Raw genomic sequence first — 19092 nt, 5'->3', positions numbered from 1 at the left:
AAAAGCTGTTTCTTTCATACACTGAGATTTTAGCAACCTCTATGAGTATAATTCAACTTTGGATTTCAGATTTTTCTTTTAGTCAGGTTTCAAACTGTACTTTCCCAATACAGAATGAAATATTTAGCTTGTGACCTTTAGTCACAAACTCCTGGAACAGACAGTCTAATATCAGTGGTGTGCAGCAAGACTGAAAAACACAGGCTACATCACATGTGCAGCTCTTGACGAAGCTCCCCCACAGAATGAAGAAAGGAATGAATCCTTCCCATGCCCCCTTGCACCCCACCCCCATTTTACTCTGGAACACCACATTTCAAATATATCTCTTAAAGGAAGGATTAATGTTCAAATTAATGTTCAGATAAGTCAGCATGGGCTGTTTTCTTCTTCCTCTTACTGCATTGGTGAAACATCATAGAAAGCCCCAAATACTGAAGAGTTTAAGAGCTCTTTTCTCTGTGCCTTTTGCTTTTTTATATACATTTTTAATTAGGCAAAGAGGACTAATGCAAATTAAATTATGACTATTAAACTGTGTCTCTTGGGGGAAGTTTTCAGTATGGTTAGCAGGGAATTAGGAAAACTTCTCCTTTAGCATTAATGAGAGTTCTGCTCCCGGTTCCCCTATAATAACATTCTGACAGCACCTGCTCCAGACAAACCCTTCAACTAGCAGTATGTGTGTGTGTGTATCAATATCAGACCTGTTAAGGACTGTGACACACACATATTGCTCATTTATAACTGCACAGATAGGTAGAGGCCCAGGGAGGTTCCAGAAAGTTGGAAGGGTATTGTTAGAACAAGGAAGCAAGCGTACAAGAACTACAATTGAAGATAATCTCGTAAAGCACAGACAGACACAGAGCGTGGCTCCTGTGTCCAAGAGGCTCTGGAACACATCCTGCTTCTCCCTGGCAGCCCAGACACTCCCGTGCTGTTGCTCAGGATACTTCCCACCCTCCTGTCTTCTCCAGGATAAGGGAGAGCAGAGCACAAAACCACCCCCAGCAATGGTGGTACTGATGAACCCAGGCACATTAAAGGCCCCTGACAGTGCCAAGGGCACTCCCTGCATGTCTGCATCACACCCAGGGTACACAGAAGGACATCACTACTGAGACAACACTTCTCATTGCAAAAACAGTTTTCTCCTCTAGGACAGCTAGAAAAAGGTCATTGAGTTGTTTTCTTTGTTTTTTGGTTTGGTTTCTTTTTTCTGTTTGGTTGGTTTTGTGTTACACACAATTCATTATAGAAGAAAAGCAACTGCCAGAACTGCATTTTTGTTTCCTGGCTCCATGAATGACAAGCAAACAGTTTTGCTGGATGTTGGTTTTGCCCTTTTGACTCACTTTCCCTTCTTCGATTTTGACAGATCTAGCGAATAGGAAAATGAGAAATTGGCATGAATTCCCTTTCCTTCTTGACTTAAAAAAGCCCCGTTTTTTAGATACCATGGTCAAGAAAAACAATTTATGAAAACACACATAGTTTTCAAACACGACATGGAACTTATTTGCATTTCTGACACGTCTTCTTATTACTATAAAAATAGTATTTTTATTACTATTTATGCTATCCTAAAGTTTGTTTAACTTTTAGTATATAACAAGAGGAGTATCAGAAGTATTTCATGAAAGAAAATGGTTTTTTTTAAAATTAGCTTAAAATACTCATAGAAAGGACATTTTCTAGTGCAAAATTTCTTAGATCACATTCTCTGCTTTTTGCATCTATCAAAAAGGCTATTAAAAAATAATCTTTTTTCACATCTATAACATTTATTTGTAAGAAAATAAACCTACTTTTAAAGTTTTATTTAAGCTTGTATACTGCAAAAAAAAAATAAGCGTTCAGAAACACATTCCTACAACCAGGCAAGAACTAAAGCAATAGCTTGGTGTAACTTCACATACAAAGCAGAAAGAATTGAACCTCAGAAGAAATAAAAAATAATTGTACAACTTGGAACCTAAGGCATTCAACTGTCTGCTTCACTGGAAACCAGGAGTAAACAAATGAACCTAGCACGTAATGATTTTACAGCTACTTCATGAAGAATCTATTCCTTCCAAAACCAGCAAGAAACAGAAAGGAGTTGGCAAAAAGATGAAATAAATCCCTTTACACACAGTGTTTACGCTGAAAACACAGGCAATAAAGAGAATGTCAACTGCAGCAGCTCCAACCTTGTTTGTCACTAGATTAACTAGAGAGCCAGCAAGGACAATGACTCAACCATTCATGCCTGTTAGACTTGCTGTGAAAGGCTCCATTCATTCACCAGCTGGCACGGTGGAAAGATATCTAAGGATGTGAACAAGCACAAGGGGCAGAGGCAGCCTGGCCCCGCTGCAATCTAAAACCAAAGCTGCAATTAATTATATATGGAACGCAGCCAGGCTCTCCTAGCATTGTAATCAAATGGGACCACACAGAGAAAAGACAACCCTTTATCACATCACATGCACTGCAGACAGAGTTCTCACAACAGAAGATTTCTTTTTTTTAAATTCCTCATGGCACTATTCCTGTTGACAGGCTATAGTGAGTTTATATCTTAAAACTTCAAGTTTGCTGCTTCTGTTTTATTTCCAACAAAAGGCTTACATGCCAGTTTGTCTCTTCTTTTACCACCAAAATCAGCCACTTACCATAGCTTTTCTTTGTTTCATGTATGCTTTTTTCCTCACATTCATAGCAATAATTTTATACCATTCCAATCCTTGTACCCTAGAGATATTTAAATCTACAGGATCATCACTCAAACTTCTTGCAAATTACAAGTCTAACCTGGGAAATTCCTGATAGTCCCAACCACACACTGGCACAGCCCACAGAATTCATGATGCTGTAGGCATGTTATAGATGAGACCAGCTCCAGCTAATTTCCCTTTAGTGTAATTTTCTGGGACTGCATAACCATTTTTCCTTTGGGAAAAAAAGAAAAAATTATTAGAAAAAGCATGCCTCTAAATAAAATGAGAAACAAAAAGTGGCTATGGATAGCCAGAATGATGGAATGCCATCAATATTGCCCTTATCATGAAAGCAACAGCATTCCCAAAATTTATCTGCTGTGTGTGGTGCTAAGCTTGTATCTCCCCATCATGATCATCATTAAACACTATTACTGTACTATTTTGAGTATGTAACCAAATTAGGACCCCAGGACGTACTCTCTGGCATACACATCAAGAGTAAGATAGTCTAGCTGAAGAGCTTGCAATCAGATAAAAACCTAACCCCCCCCAAAAAAAAATATAAGTCCATTTTACATTTATTTTGCTTTATTTTGCTTTGTTTCTCTTTTGTGGGTACACAGGCAGTTGATGGCAAAAACAGGAAGCAAAAAAAGCTCATCCTAGGCAGGAGTTTAACCCTATATGCATTTAATTTAACATATATTAACTCCTCTATCTTAATCCCTCTTCAGTCATTATTTCTGCCATTTGCTTATTTTCTTGATTAATATAATTTCAATATACTTATTAAACCATGTAATTGCTATTCAGAGTGCAACACTAAAATCAATGAGAAACATCGCTGAAAGAGAAATAAAATTAACTACAGTCTTTGTAGGTTTGGGGTTGAAGTATCTGAGGATAGGATATTACTTTAAGCTTTTTTTTTTGTGGTGCAAATATGTCTTGGATTTAAAGGTACAAAAATTTTGAACAATAATTAGACTGTTTTTATGATGAATACAAAGTTGTGAAGGCAAAGGGAGGTGTTTTAACACCACAGACAGTGAAGACCTGCATCTGCTTTGTTACAAATTACACAGAACCAACCCCAAAAAACATTAAAAAAGGTAACACTGCAACAGCCATTACTTATTATGAAGATATCTTATGCATTCACTGTACAAAAAAGCATGCCATCCTGTAAAAGACTGGAGCAGGCCCAGTTCAGTGCCTACAGGCTCACTTCACTGCCTGGTGCACTTCTTGTTGGCAGATGTTATTTTCACGAACTGTCACAATGTATTTTGACACAGAGGAAAAAGGGGCAGGTTTAATGTGTGTTCATGGATACAGATACTGCTTAAATATGCAGAGATCTAAATCCCCACATAATCCAGCATATAATAGAGCACCACTTAGCATCTCTCAGGAACACTAGGGGTTTTTAGGAGGAAAACACATGTCTAAGGATTTTGGGGAGTTTTTTTCTCTTTATTTGTTATTTTTGCTTTTTTTATCACTGGTCATTCAGGGTATTCATAAGACCACAACACATCAAAAACTCAACCTGAAAAAGAGAAAGTTTCAAAGACTAGGTCTGGCCACACCAGCACCCATCCAAATGGAAGAGGAGCCTGGCAGAGGAACCTGCTGATGATGTACTGCAAATAAGTGTGCCTGCCTGAGTCCCCCTCTCCTGTTGATAGCCTCTGTGCAGGCATATGGGAATATTATAAGCAGCAATGAGTGCAGAGAGGGGCAGAAAAAAGCGCTCTTTTGAAGCCTGAACCCTCAAGACCCAGCTCAGTGCTCCTATGGAGAGGGGGAAGGAGACACACAAAAGGACCCTTTTGTCAGCAGTCTCAAGTTACATCATCTCTAAGTGCACTGTAAAATTTGAACTTCTCAGAACTGAAAAAATATAAGCACCTCCAAAACATGACTATGCAGCCAAGGGCAGGTGCCTCCCACCACATGGGGAAAGAGACTCAACACTCAAGAGCAGAGGAGTGCACTGAAAGGAGGCCAAGTAAATTGATCTTTTGGTTGGTTTGTTCGTTTTTAACCTCATGCTGGGTATTGCTGGGGCAGACCAGGTGCCCCCAACTGTGAGAAATTCCTTCATTAATGGAAGTATCATCATCCTTCATAGATGTAAAATGGCTAAGGGCTATATTTTCAACATGATTTCAAAAGAGTAAATAAGCACCAAGAGGGATCTTCAAATACCTGTAGGTACTTCAGACTACTGAGGACTACACAGAAACAGAAAGGAGATAAAATGTTACTCTGAATCCTGGACAGCTAATAATTTGAGTCAGTTGTGGTAGATTTGAAGCATGTGGAAGGACTGGATCTATCTGCTGACCACTGCAATCCTTTCTGCAGGGAGGCGTAAGAAACATTTTGACCGTGTAGGGATGTATCTATGCATGTGAACAGAAATACACCCACATCTCAGTCCTGTTAAACTGGAGAACCTACCACATAATAAAGAAAACATTTTGAGAGTAGTTGTCCAGTGACTTGAGGGATAAAGGAGGAGCAAAAGAACCAAACAAAAAGAAGTCCCAAATACAAAATAAACACTTGACCTGTAAATACTGGAAAAAATGCCACATATTCAGCTGACCACTTGAGTTTAGAAAGCAGAAAATCTTGTGTTCTGCTTTAGGATTTAAACTTTCAATGAACATCAGATATGGATATCATGGGCAAGTGTAGACCAATGCAATCTCTTGCCTTAATTGAAGAAGTTAGGAAAGCCACAAGCAGCTCAGCATATCAGTGGGGGACTTATCTGCTTGGTTCCTCCTGAATTTAGATCAAGGACTGAACTGTAAAAGGAACTGTGACTGTGCAAGAAAGGTCTGACAGATATGAGGGTCAAGAGGAAGAAGAAAGGCAGGATATTGGAATCAAATATCAAATCTCCATTTTCTAGAAGGTATAATTAAGTATTGTGCCCAATAGTCCTGTTTGTCTCACTGGATGTCAGGCTGAATCCAAAGCACTGCAGGCCAGGGACACTTATACTGCTGGTATACAGCAGAAGGCCTCTCCAGGCAATTCCTCAACAGTTTAATTGCTTTTAATTCTCAGTTATTTGATGGTTTCCATTATTCTAAGAAAAAGAGCATGCAAAAGTATGTGAAGACTGAAGAAAAAATATAGAATACTTTGATAATGCTCTTGGAAGTATTCTGCTAGCTCTGCTCTTGAGAGTAAACCTCCCCCTAATTTTCATAAAAATTGTGCTTCTTTTGTAATCAGAGCAAGAAAAGATCCTGAGTACTTCCCAGTGACCCTGCTTACCTAGGACTTGCTTTTCTTGTACTCCACAGAAGTTATTTTGGGAGCACAGAGAGTCTTGAATACCTTGGGCTGCAAAGTGCCCAGCAGCTCCAGTGGAGAGCTCCAGCAGCAGCCTCCCATCTGCACACTGCTTCAGCATGACTTATTGGCATTTAGGAGGCCATTACAACCAACCCTGAATAATATGTTTATAATATGTAAAGAAGAAAAGAAGTGTTAATGAGAAATCAGCTCATTGTCATCTCATTTTCTCCACATATTCAGTTATTTGTCATCTGCTTGTGTCTTCTGACTGACAACATTCATGCCAGCTGCTGGCTGAATGGGAGCCTTCCAGCACGCCTAAATAGACTGTTTGTCTTCATTAGCACTTTGTATAAATTCATTCAGAAAGGACTTGCAGACTGTCATTAGGCAGGTCCAGTCTTTCAAGTTCTGCTGCCACAATCCAAGATGTTTGCTTTACCAGACTTTCCCCTGCTTTTGTTCCTTTGACAGAGAAGAACCAGTTTCTATTACCCCAAGTTGTTGGGGTAGTTTTGTGTCCCACAGCTGCGGTTTCCAGACATACTTCCACATTGCACTGCGAGAGGAGAGGGGAAGTGCACACACACACTACACCTCTAGGATAATAGATGTCATTGTATTGCATTTATTTGCTCTCCACTTTTCTTTCATAAAACAATTTTAAAATTATTCCACATCAACTAGATGTTTGAACACCAAGGAAGAAAGAGACTTAACCTGATCTGCAATTTCTCTGCATCAGGAGACTGATGAGATGATACTGGATTAAGTGGATAAAAATGGCACATAACCTCGAGTAGCTGAAGTTGAATAAAAGCTCTTCTTATAGTATAACAAAAAGAGATTTTTGTTATATTTCAAAACAAACACTCTTTTCCTCCAGCATGCTTGGGAAAGGACATGCAAAGCTCAAGTCAGGCTTTAGATGCCGAGGATACTCAGGAGAAGCAGCAGCTGTTTTTTTCTTTGAATTATTAGAATCATAGTCTTTTAAAAAAAAGTTTTCAACAACAATGGTAGATCCTTCTCCTACTTATTCTCCTTCTGAGGACTGGATGAGTTATTTACTTTTACCTATAAACATGCCATGGTTTAACCTCAGCTAGCCACTGAAACCCAAGCAGCCACTCATTCACTCCCCAAAAAAGAAAAAAGGGCAGACAATTGGAAAAGTAAAAGATGGAGAAATCATGGGTTGAGATAAAGGTACTTTAATAGGGAAATAAAAAGCACAACACATAAGTAGTGCAAAACAAGGAATTAACTCGCTGCTTTCCATGGGCAGGCAGGTGATCAGCCACCTCCAGGAAAGCAGGGCCAAATCATATGCAACAGGGAAGACAAACTCCATAATTTCAAACATCCCCCCCTCTGCTTCTTCCCCTCACCGAGCATGATATTGTATGGCTTGGAATATCCTTTGGTCAGTTTGGGTCACCTGTCCTGGCTGTGCCTCCTCCCAGCCTCTCGTGCACCCCCGACATCCTTGCTAGCCTGGCAGTAGAAAAAGCAGAGGAGGCCCTGGCTCTGTGTAAGCCTTGCTCCTCAATAACAAAACCAAACTGTATATTCTCAACCCTGGGTTCAACACAAATCCAAAACATTGCCCTCTCCTAGCCACTGAGAAGAAAATTACCCCACCCAAATCCAGCACAGCACGGTCCTGTGGCATCAAGCTTTTGACTACAGTTCACCACCTTCTCAGACGATTCATCACAGGAAACATATGCTAACCAATCGTTATGCATTTCCCTTTCAGAGGCTGCTCTTCAAAAAGAGCCCAACTTCAACACAGTTCCAAAGCAATACCAAGAGAAAACAGTCCTTCAGGACACAGCCACAGTCTGCTATTCTGTTATTCATCTGCACAAGGCACCAGAGGTCTGGAAGGGAACCATACAAGAGAAGCTGAAAGACTACTGCCAGCAATATTTAGGAAAAGATATTAAATGTAAAAAACAATGCTACCCCTAATTTAAAATATAGGACTAGGTCATCAATGTGTGCCCATATAGATAGAACAAGCATTATCTTAAAATAAATTGGGTTTATCTATTGTACTGCAGCATATTTATTATGGGAATCTATTGGAGGAATTCTTTAGGCAACTTATGCCAACTCATGATGACACCTTAAAATCACCATTAAATGTCTTCTTTCTAACATGTTATTGTAAATCCTATAACCTGAGTTTGCAGGGGAGTAAAATTTTATTTTAAGACTATCTACAAGAACACTTCAACTTGCATTTAGTTTGCTTTGAAAATAATTAGTTGTAGGTTTATGACTTAATGGTTGTGAAGAAAAGGTTGAAAAGATCAGAGAGTGCTCAAAGTTACAGGTAAAAGGAAAAAATACATATTTTTTGACACTTGTTCAAGAAGGTTCTGTGTAAATGACATTTCATTGAGAAAGAGAGTAATGGTTTAAATATTTCTGTAAATTACTGTCACTTTAAAGGACATAATATTCCGTAAAAATGAAGAAGAACTTAAGAGGCTCAGTAACAAAGAGAAACAAGTAGTTCTCAAAGAGAAATAGTCAGATCACTCTTAGGACATTTACTGGCAAAGGTAGATTTTCCAGAGGAATAAAAGCATTCCAAGAGTTCTGACACACAGCCTTTAATGTTTTAATTTGTTTTAAAGGTTGAGAAGGCTTTTTTATTGGACTTTCAGAAAGCACAGCCTGGTTGTTGACACTATTCTCTCTCTTTAGTCTAGCATAGAGTATACATACTAATGCATTTATCCTTCATCACAGCATGTAAAATAACTTAGAAATAGGAATAATTTCCTCCAATCACAAAGGAAGGCTGTACTTTCTCCCAGAAGAAATCCTGCATTGCACTGTCTCCTGAGTCTCTTGCAGCAGTGAGATCCAGCTCTTCTGAGAGAAAACACACAGTCCCAAGAGGATCCTTGCACAAACCAGGTTTTTCCAGTGAAAGAAAACTGGTTATTCACCAGAGAAATGCAAAGCCTGAAAGGCTTTGAGTAGAATCCACTTGATTCAGTAATTTAGGTAGATTTTGATAAGTTAGGTAATAAAAAACACCTGCATATTTATACCATATTTGCAAAAACATACATTTGGCCTTGGACTGTAAAATGAATGCATCACTTCTACCATACAACCTTTTACAGAGGAACTAAAATCCTCTGTAAAAAAAGATGCCAGGTACTGCCATACAGCCTACAAAATGCTTAACACTCAGTTTAGTTCTTCTGGACTTTGTGACTGAACCAGCAGGTTTTTTTTTGTGGAAGTCTTTGATATTATAAAAACCCTTTTTCCCCAAAGGGAAGTTTAAAAAAAAAAAAGAAAAAAAACAACAAACCAACATTAGGTTTTACCTTGTTTTGTTAAAGTTCAGGAAAGAACATTCTGAAAGCAGAAAGCATAAAGAAACCATAAAGGTCCTTCATTAGAAGGATAATTAGAAAATTAGAAGACAATTCAAAATTGTCTTTTTATGCCATCCAGGCATTGTCTTGAAAATTGGCATTATGTGGTAAGTAGTAGAATATGCACAAAACAGAAAACCTCTTCTTTTACTTGTTCTCTTTCAATATCATCCTTGAACAAGACAAACAACAGTAAGGTGTTTCCAGTATTATATATACACATTTCCAGTATTATTAGAACAATATTTTCTTCTTTAAAGATGACCATAAGGAAGATGATATGCTGACTGTTAAAGAATATCAGGTTTTACCATTCATTGCTTATTCTCTCTTCATCTATTTTGGTGTTTTTACTACAAATTTTACAATATAGAAATTATGGAGAATTCATCTACTCTCCCATTATTTTTATCCATAAATCTAAGTCCTGAGAAGAACTTCAATAAGATATCAAGGGACTGAGTCTTGGTTGCTGGAATGCATTGTAAATTCATTCTGATTTTTATCAGCTACTTCTAGAATTAATAGTTATAAAATTCACTGATCCCTGTTGGCTAAAAAAAATTCTTTCAAAGCATACAAACAAAATGCACATGTGAATTTGAGACATGAAGTTTTTCTTTCAGGGAAAGGGCTGATAATTGACACAAGCTAACACCCAGTACGCCTTCCTGTCCCAAGCAGGATACAGCACATGTAGCCTGACAGGCACTCAATTACTTAATTTTCAAAAACTCTGTGGGGCTGAGAGCTGGAAGCACAGAACAGAATTGCTGAGCTTGAAAAACTGTGGTGGTCTTGAAATGCAGTGGTTATTGCAGTCTGTTTGTTATTTCTGATGTGAACAGCAAGAGTGACTTGCACCACTGCAAACAACAAAAGATTTGACATCTACCTGCAAGAACAGAACAGCTTTGGTAGAATTTGTTCAAGGAGAATGTGGAACTTGTACCCTCCAAGGATTCCAAGAACAGAAACAATAACCATGCTTCTGCAAAGACTTAAACAGGACTATGACTTTCACAGGTTGTTATAATCTTTCAAGGAAATGAGAATATTTGCATGCGAAAGTTGAAGCATCCTTAAGACAATAATCTCTATTTTCCCAAGCCATGCCCAGAGAAGGGAAAACAAAAAAAAATCAGCAGTCCAAATTATTTATTTAAACCATAGCAAAAAACCCTTACACGTGTGTGTAGTAATTTACTATAAAGAAAAAAAAGCTTAAAAATCACCAACTTGATTACTAATTTAATATATTCCAATTCTTTCACTTTTTTTTTCAGAGGTCCTACTTTTAGAAGAGTAGAACAGCTAGCCTCACATCCCAGAGATGATGAAAAAAAACCCCACAGGAAACACACTCAACAATAATGAGGAAGTGGTTTCAGGAAAAGAATATTATTTTACAAGAAAATTACAAGGTTTGCCATGCTGAAAGACATCAGTTAAGCTCTTGCTTTCAGAGCCTAAACTGACATGAATAAGGAATTTATCAAACATCTCCCAAGTCACAGAAGCAAAATGCTTCTCTACAACCAGCATAAGAACTCTAGAAAAAGTCAGTTTTGTTCCTAATAGAGTTAAAATTCCCTCAAATTTTTTTTGCATAGGTAAGCTAGGAGAAGAGAAAAATCAAATCCCCAATTATATCCATAGATAGGTCTGGCCATAATTGTCGTGAAAAAAAGTCTCTAGAAATCCTATCAGAAAAGTGGGGGTCAGAAGTGGTCAACACCCAGAACACAGAAAAACTTACTATCAGGTGGTGTAGAGATAGCAGTTCCATAACCTCAAAGTTTATGTATTTGATTTTTTTCACCCCACAGTTCTTGTAAGTAAGTAACTGTAAGGACTCCTCCATGAGGAGACCCAGAATAAATGCTTCTAGAAAAAGTAAAATTTATCATTTTATCCCCTCTCTTTATCTATTCATTCCACTATCCTTAGTACCCAGACAACAATGTTCAGGAGCGTCCTCCCATTGTCTTTCATGATCATGAAACTCTGAACGCTTTGAAAAACGAGCTTTGTTGACTTCCACTGCACTCCTGGAAAATGACCAGGAGTGCATTGCACACACTAAAACCTCCAAGAACTCATTAACCCTGTAATTAAAAGTGAAAAAAATACTGCTCCTAACTTCTTACTCTATGCACTGTGTTGCATCTTGCAATTCCTAGAAAGTTTGATAAGGGCGGTATGTAAAATTATCAGCTCACAGATAGCCTCTTTGCTCCATGATATGGAATTATTCTGCTGAGAGAGCACTACATATTGTCCCATTAAGCCTCTATTTATTATATAACCACAAGTGCTTCAGCAACAGGCAGAGCATTAATTATGTTGCATGTTAATGAATCTGGAGACGCTTTTCCAAACAGCATTTCCTACAATTGCTTTTCACAAGTCTTTCCCCCCTCACATTCCTTATGTGAATGCCACTTTGCCTAACCTAATTCCAAGCTGTTCTTGTTGCCAGCAACAGCTGCACTCACAGCACCCTTCTCTACGTGAAAACAGCTTTACAAATGCCACAATTCTGCTTTCTCCTTGCTATCTGTGGTGAAACACTTAAAAAGATTCTGGGTGAAACTCCATTTTTGCAGAAATAAGAGCTCCAAATCCAAATCCTCAACAGTGTTTAGCATGACATTTTCTGATGGTACTCTCCTGAAGCCTGCACCTTCCCTGCTGCAACATGCTGTGCTACCAACCAACCCTCAGACAAGGCTTCTGCAGCCACACTTTGACTTAGCTGTCAGGTGATGTTATCTAATGTACAAGACCTAATAACTCATCCCCCCTAAAGGGAAGAATGGACCTCATTAAGCAGCTGTGTCAGCAGAGATACAAGTTCAAAACCAGGGTTATGCAGAGGAGTCCCTGAGGGAATAGATAGGGAAATATGGACCCTTTCTTAACTTAATGAGTGCAGGCAATACCTTGAGCAATTTGGTGGATGGTATCAGCAGGTCAGGAAGTTGATCTTCACAGCTTCTGTGTGATCTGTTGCTCACCACCAGCATGGGTTACCTGAGCAGTTAGAGTAAGAACCTTGATCTGCCCTTTCCTTCAGTGTACAGTCATTTTCTTGCAGTCAGGCAGGATTATACAGCTATTATGTGCGGCAAGATGATTGAAAGCCTAGGAGATCTACTTTTAGTAGGTCAGCCCCAGTGTTGCCAGAGGTGTCCATAGGGATTCACATGCAAATAGCCTTATAAATGACTGCTGGGAATAAAGCAGAGAAGAGAGGAATTGCTGTTGACATGTCAAGGTCCCACATATCCATGAGAATAAAGACAGCATAAGAATTATACACATTTAGACTTAGCATTATTCATACCCATCACCTCTCACTATTGTAGGAAAGCAAACCACAGTCAGTGATTCAGCAACACAGGCCCTCCATGCACAGCACTCCTGCTGAATGCAAATGCAACAAACAATGACTAATTTCAGTTCAGCTTTGTACTTATTCTCCTTGGGAGAGAAACTGGCTGTTCCACTCACACAGTGTAAGTGAAACATTCTTTCTGTTCAACATTCAGGAGTACAACCAAAATTTTTAAATTGTTCTGCTCTTGCTACAGCTACTGTTCACAGCTACAGGGATAGAGGTTAAACCAGCAAGGGATCCCGTTTTGGAGAGAGACTTAAAAGATCATTCTTTCAGTCAATTTTCTTTCCGTAGGACAGACATCGCCTTGGAACATCTTGAGGTGTATCATTTACAAATGTTATTATAAACCTTGACCACAGCTATGGTGAGGGATTTACTGGCTTTTTGGGTGATTTAATAAATATGTGTGGTGGGAAAAAGCAAATGTTTGCTGCCAAATGCTAATAAGGAGGACAGGACATTGGATTGGAAGGGAGTGCAAAATAGCTGAACAAAGGCAAGGACTGATGGGGGGGATTCCAAACTAGAAATAACATTTGCACAGTTATTCCACAGTCATATTTAATCAAGAACTCTAGACAGTGAATATGGTATCATCAATAATTTGAAACCTTTAGAAAAAGGCATCTGGCATTAGGTTAAATATTCCTGCCCTATCTCAGCCATGAGAACCAAGATGCCTGTAGGAAATGCAGGGTGAAATTTTAAAGATGATAATAATGGTCCGATTGGTGTTCACACCTCTGAGCCCCTCCTGAATCCTACAGAAAAGTCTGCTGTACTTTTTTGTTTACACTTATGCAGGAGTCCAAAGGCTGCTAAATAGTTTAGTTTCCATTTAGCAAGCTCTCCCTCTGCCTTCTTGATGGAGCAGCTGTTCATGTTAAATCAGAGGAACACTACAGTAAAATTCACCCTTGGGAGGAGCATAGGAAAACCAAGTGAGAGTATGCAAGAGGGCTGTGGAAAGGACAGAATGAAATTAAATAGCATTTGTATATCTAGAATGAAAATCAAAAAAAAAAATGGAAGCTGTAAGTATACTATAACAAGTGTATTACTTCAGTTTACAACTCTAATTCAACCTCGGCAAAGTTGACCTAATCTGTAAGATCCCATTTCTTATGCAGCAAAACTTCATATAGAAAATTCAGAGGTAAACAAAAGCAGTAAAAACCACCAAACAACTGCCATACTTGATTTGAAAAAAAAAAAATAAGTATCATGCCAGAGGCAGATAAAATATCAGTTTCCAAATAAAATAAGACAGAAAGCAATTATTTTTCACAGCCACTAGGAACAGGAAAACAAGAATGTTAGCTTAATTTCCAATAACTAGCACTCAAGTTAAATACTAGGGTGAATTCTGAAGGCACTGAGAAAGGAATGAAACACAAAATTAAGACTAGCTAGGGACACTGGAAAATCATTCCTGAAGATTTTCAGGAGCAGACGCTAGCAGAACATGTTTTAAGGAGGGCTGGGTACACTTGATCTCACACAGAGGCACAGATTAATTGGTCCCTGGCATTCCCCCCAGCACACAGCTCCAGACTTTGTAGGAAAGACAAAATAGGAACTGTCTTATCTAAAGAACAAAGCAAGTTTCTGTTCTTCCTTTTTCTTCAAGGAACACAATATGCCTGCCTCTGCTATCAGGTTATCTTTTAAAACAGTCAGCAAACTACGGCTACTTTCAACATTGTTGCTGAAGAAGGGATGGGAAATTTCTGCTGTGATTTGAAGTAATTTTCTACCACATACTCCTCCTCATTAATCAGCAAAGAGTTTCAGTGCACACGGGAACCATTAATTTCAACTCCTTTTTGCAAACTTTGTGGAAAAACCTCATGGAACCATCAAGTAGTTTGTCTTAAATAAGGTGTGTCTATTTCACAAGTTCAGTAAAAGAAACAGTGAAAAATGAATCAGTAAATTTCATTTTTGCTCCACTGTATGCTAGCATTGGCCCAAAAGAAACTGCAGCTGCCCCAGGAACTGGAGCTTCTTCTCAGAGACAGATATGAAAGTTAAACTTAGTGGGGGAAGGACCATGCACACAAAAAATTGAGTTATTTTAGATTTCTTTCATGAAGCTAATCACATACCTACAGTTTATCATAAAACAACAACAATAACACTGTTTGTCCTGCAAGCAGCAAGGAAGGAGCAACAGAAATAGTTTATACTATCTTGACTAACTGTATTTGGGAGGGAAGTGTTCAGGCCCATAGTGAAGATAAACAGCTCTATTCTGAGCTCATTATTTGTAAGCATGAAAAGGGATCTAAGTCAATCCCTTTCTGTCTCTTGTATACACTTTGAAGTTACACACACCCTTTGGCCTGTGTAGAGAGGCATCCTGTGGACCTCTTTGTATGTGCATAGCATTCCAAATCACTTCTTCATTACAAGATTCATTTTCTGTCCTGTCCAAACCAGACCTTTCAAGTTATTCTTCCAACAGGACTTAAGATCAAACATACCTAAAGTTATTCAGCAAAACTTGCACATTGCTTACTACATATATCAGGGTCACCAAGAACATTTTCCTTCCCTTTTTGTGTGGTTGCTGCAAGCAGAGTTCCCAGAACTTTCCGGAATAACCAGTGTTACCTGTTGATTTCATGCCTTTTCCTGCTGTTTTCCCTTTGCACTGACCTCCTGGCCTGTCACCCACAGCTGGTGTGCATTTCTTTTGGAGTTTCAGCTCTGTGCCAGCTCCTTTCCCTGTGTTAGAAGTCAGCCTCCCAAAAAAGTCCTTCCTTCTTCTGTTTTCCATGTCCTACATCTTCTTTTCAATTTCACATCTTTCCCACCACTGGCAAAAAGCATGCCAAACATTTTCCATTCTAAAACCACAGCAAGCCACTTGCTCCTACATCCATATATTAAATATGAACTTTAAATATATTACAGAGGCAAACTTTAATAATTTAATTAGTTTTTTTTTTTTTGTTTCTAGCAATTTTAAAAGTTTTAGAGTGATTAATATTTTTTTAGAATCTTCTCTGCAATGAGAAAGAAAACCACACAGATGAAAAAAATCTATCTGCTTCCAAGATTCCTAACTTCCAGTCTTTGTGGTTTCAGAAATTTATTAACATTGGAGATTTTTTCATATTTGAGTCAAATCACCTAAACTCATCATAATACTAAAACATTTGTTTTTTATAGGTTTATATGGTAAAACACCTTCTGTGCCTAACTAGGGTTATACACTGCTGTAAACGTGTCCCTGCTAGGCAGAAAATCCATTCTGTGGTTTGTTTTCAGTTCAGTAAGCATCAGGGAAGTCATTACTATGACAGGAACAGCTCTACTCTGATCCAAACAGCATCAATCTGTTCCAACCTTAGCGAGTGGAGAGGTCAGTGACCTGGTACAAAGAATGCTAGAACAAGCATCACAAATTATTAATTGATCAAGAAATTTACAGCAGGGGAGTAAAGAATGTCAAGTACCCACTCCAATTATCCAGTTCCTATGTGAAGGGGGACAACCAACGTTTTTACTGCCAAGTCCCCTTCAATAAAGGCAAGTTTTAGCAGGATGCATTCATATTTCTCATGAGTACCCTCAAAAATTTTGCAGTACAATAAAATACAGAGGGAGAGGTACTAAAATTTATCCTTTGGAAATAGGAAAGAATTGCTTTGTTTCTCCACACCTGTCTCTAGTATGTATCTGTCGTCAATACACTAGATGTATAAGGTTTTATTTTTAACCATAAGCCTAAGGTGGCAAGGGATGCTTTCAGAATGATGGGCAAACAGCATTCCATTCCTAGGGGAGCGGCCACCTCTCCTAACAGGGCTCTGGATAATTCAGTACCTGGCCCTATAATTAATAGGGAAAAGAGGTGAAAGACTATCCTTTCCATCTTAGCCAGTCTAGGAACTGGTAACTCATGATGCCTGCATTGAGTGAGGTTTCTGTTGATAGGTATTAGCCAAGAACTCTTTGGCATGCAGGCATGAGTGCCAGGAGCATGCCTGAACTTGAACAGAGGGTTGCCAGCACTAATTCAGGACTAATTTATTTACATCTACACCTCTCTGGAAGAAAACAAGAGATTATCACTTAAATGATGCTGCTTCACTTGAAATCAGCAAACCTGCTTTGGGCAAACAAGCCTGCAAGGCTTCATAGCATAAACAAAAGAAAGAATTCACATTCCTTTACTGTGCCAGCAATGAATACAAATAAAGGCAAAAAGAAAACAAAATACCCCAGAACAGAATAGCAGTTTGATGGCCTTCTGAGTTTGAACTCCTGAATTTTGAATTAATACATTTTGAATTAATCATCAGTTTCACCTAGGAAGAGTGTAAGAGTTTTGGTGTGCACACCAAACTCAGTTTCACCTGTAGGTCTTATGGGAGACTTAAGATTCATGTCCCCTCATGCTTGACACTTCTAGCAGTGACCCAGATGCCTGAGCAAGCTAATATGGCCACACTATTGCTCTGTTTAAAAGGAAATGCTTTAACACAGCTGCCAGCAAGAACAAGACTTAAACCACATTTCAGAAATGAGGCTCTGTTGCATTTCCAGCATGGTGTACGAGCTGTGGGCTTCTGCTTCTGTCCCAGCAGGGTGCTGCCATGAGGCCATCCAGCACACCCTGCTGCACTTTGTGCAGGGTTGTTTACACTCAGCATGCCAGCTCTGATGATTTTGCAGCAAGTTGAGGGACATACTGTATTTTCCATTAAGCCCCAGGTACTATATGTGGTGGGGGAAAAAACTCCACCAACCCTCTGACTGTATTTGAGGTTTACTGCATCATTCAGGTTAGGGAGGTGCACTGAAATGGTGCAAAGCTCTTGGGTTTCCAGCTGTACAATTACAAAAGACAAACGTTGTGCTAATTACATATTCCCTGACTCAAGAAATTGAGGCTTTAAGGACAAAACCCAAACAGCCAATGTCTCAGCAGGACAAGCATCTGCCTCCTGCCCAGCACACAAGAGACGGTTTTCCTTAGCACCCTGTGCTTTAAAATGGTCCTGTCCCTTCACCTTCAGCTCTGAAATGTTCTGCTTATGGACCATCAGGGAAAAGTTTAACCTAAGCCAATCACATACAGTTGAAAAGGCACATTTGTTTGCTAGGTAAATGGTATTTGCCTAGTGCTAGGTTGTTCATTCACAGGCTTTACAGGATCTTATTCTTTGTCTAAAAAAACATAATTCCAGTTAGCAGAGAACAGCATCCAGCAAGAATGACGATGCTTCATACAGGAGATAAGTAGATCTTCTGACAGGCCAACTGACATAAAAACAAGTAATAAATTAGCTGCAAAATGAAGTCTCTCTGGATGCAGTGCCTGAGCACATTTGCTTTGTAATTTATTTTGTTAATACATACAGAATTATTCAATCTTCAAGACTAAGAAGTGAGGTTGTTTACAACTGTCTTCTCATTACACCTGTCTTGATATTCTTTCCATGAAACAGAGTTCCTGAGGTCTTGATTCACTAATTCTTACTCAAGTATCTCATGGTAGCACTCTGGAGAGTGTGTCCAGGTACAGAGTCCATGGAGCCCATATCAATGTTTGGAATGGGAGAAAGCACAGAGCAGCTCAGACTCCACATTTTCATGAAATTCATAACTCAGTTTTTCTGGACACAAAGCAAAGAAAAATGATGCCTTTGGCCACAGTTTCTATATATTCTCCCCTCTGTTTCTGAGATGCAGAACAGAAAGCAGGGGAAAAATAAAATAAAATTGCTCCAAGCTACTGCCTCAGCACCTTAACAAAAGGGAATAAACCAATATAAGGCAAATAAAAAGTAAACACACTTCAATGAAATCTGCAAAAACTTTTCAGTTTGAGCCTCAGGGGTTTGTTTGTTTGCATGCATATTTTATAAATAGTTGGCGGAATAAGTTTGCCAATGTGGACATTCAGGGTAAATTAAAAGCAAACACTGAAGATCATTTAGAAAAAGCAAATTTTGATGCAGTAATCCCAATATTTATAGGACTTCCCATAGTTACCTTATCCAAAACTGAAGTCACAGACTACATGAACAGCCCTGCTGAAAGGGACAGTGAAAGGAACTGAAGTGTTTTTTCTGGGATATTGCCTAACACTGAACACTCTTGCCCAGCTATCTGATTTATCTGATCACAACAGCTCAGCTTTCAAATATCAAAGGTTTTCAAATCATTCTTAGGAAAGCAGCAGCAGCAGACCAAGGCTTTTTTCTATAAAAGGGAATTCCTTGAGGAT

The 19092-nt window shown here is 38.8% G+C and overlaps 1 long non-coding RNA gene across 1 annotated transcript in view; it reads right to left on the bottom strand.

Annotated features, from left to right (window-relative positions):
- The window catches only part of LOC117243863, a 77205-nt gene extending 58196 nt beyond the window's left edge, over positions 1-19009 (bottom strand). Inside the window, exons 1-2 of the long non-coding RNA XR_004495791.1 lie at positions 18858-19009; positions 12388-12676 (exon numbers count right to left, since the gene is read on the bottom strand). This is a non-coding gene — a long non-coding RNA (uncharacterized LOC117243863). The remainder of the gene's footprint in view (positions 1-12387; positions 12677-18857) is intronic.
- Between the last annotated feature and the right edge of the window lie 83 nt (positions 19010-19092).

Source organism: Parus major, chromosome 2, assembly GCF_001522545.3.
Source record: "Parus major isolate Abel chromosome 2, Parus_major1.1, whole genome shotgun sequence".
Lineage (NCBI taxonomy): Eukaryota > Metazoa > Chordata > Aves > Passeriformes > Paridae > Parus > Parus major.
Note: the sequence above shows the minus strand (reverse complement) of the source record. Positions and strands in the feature narration are given on the sequence as shown.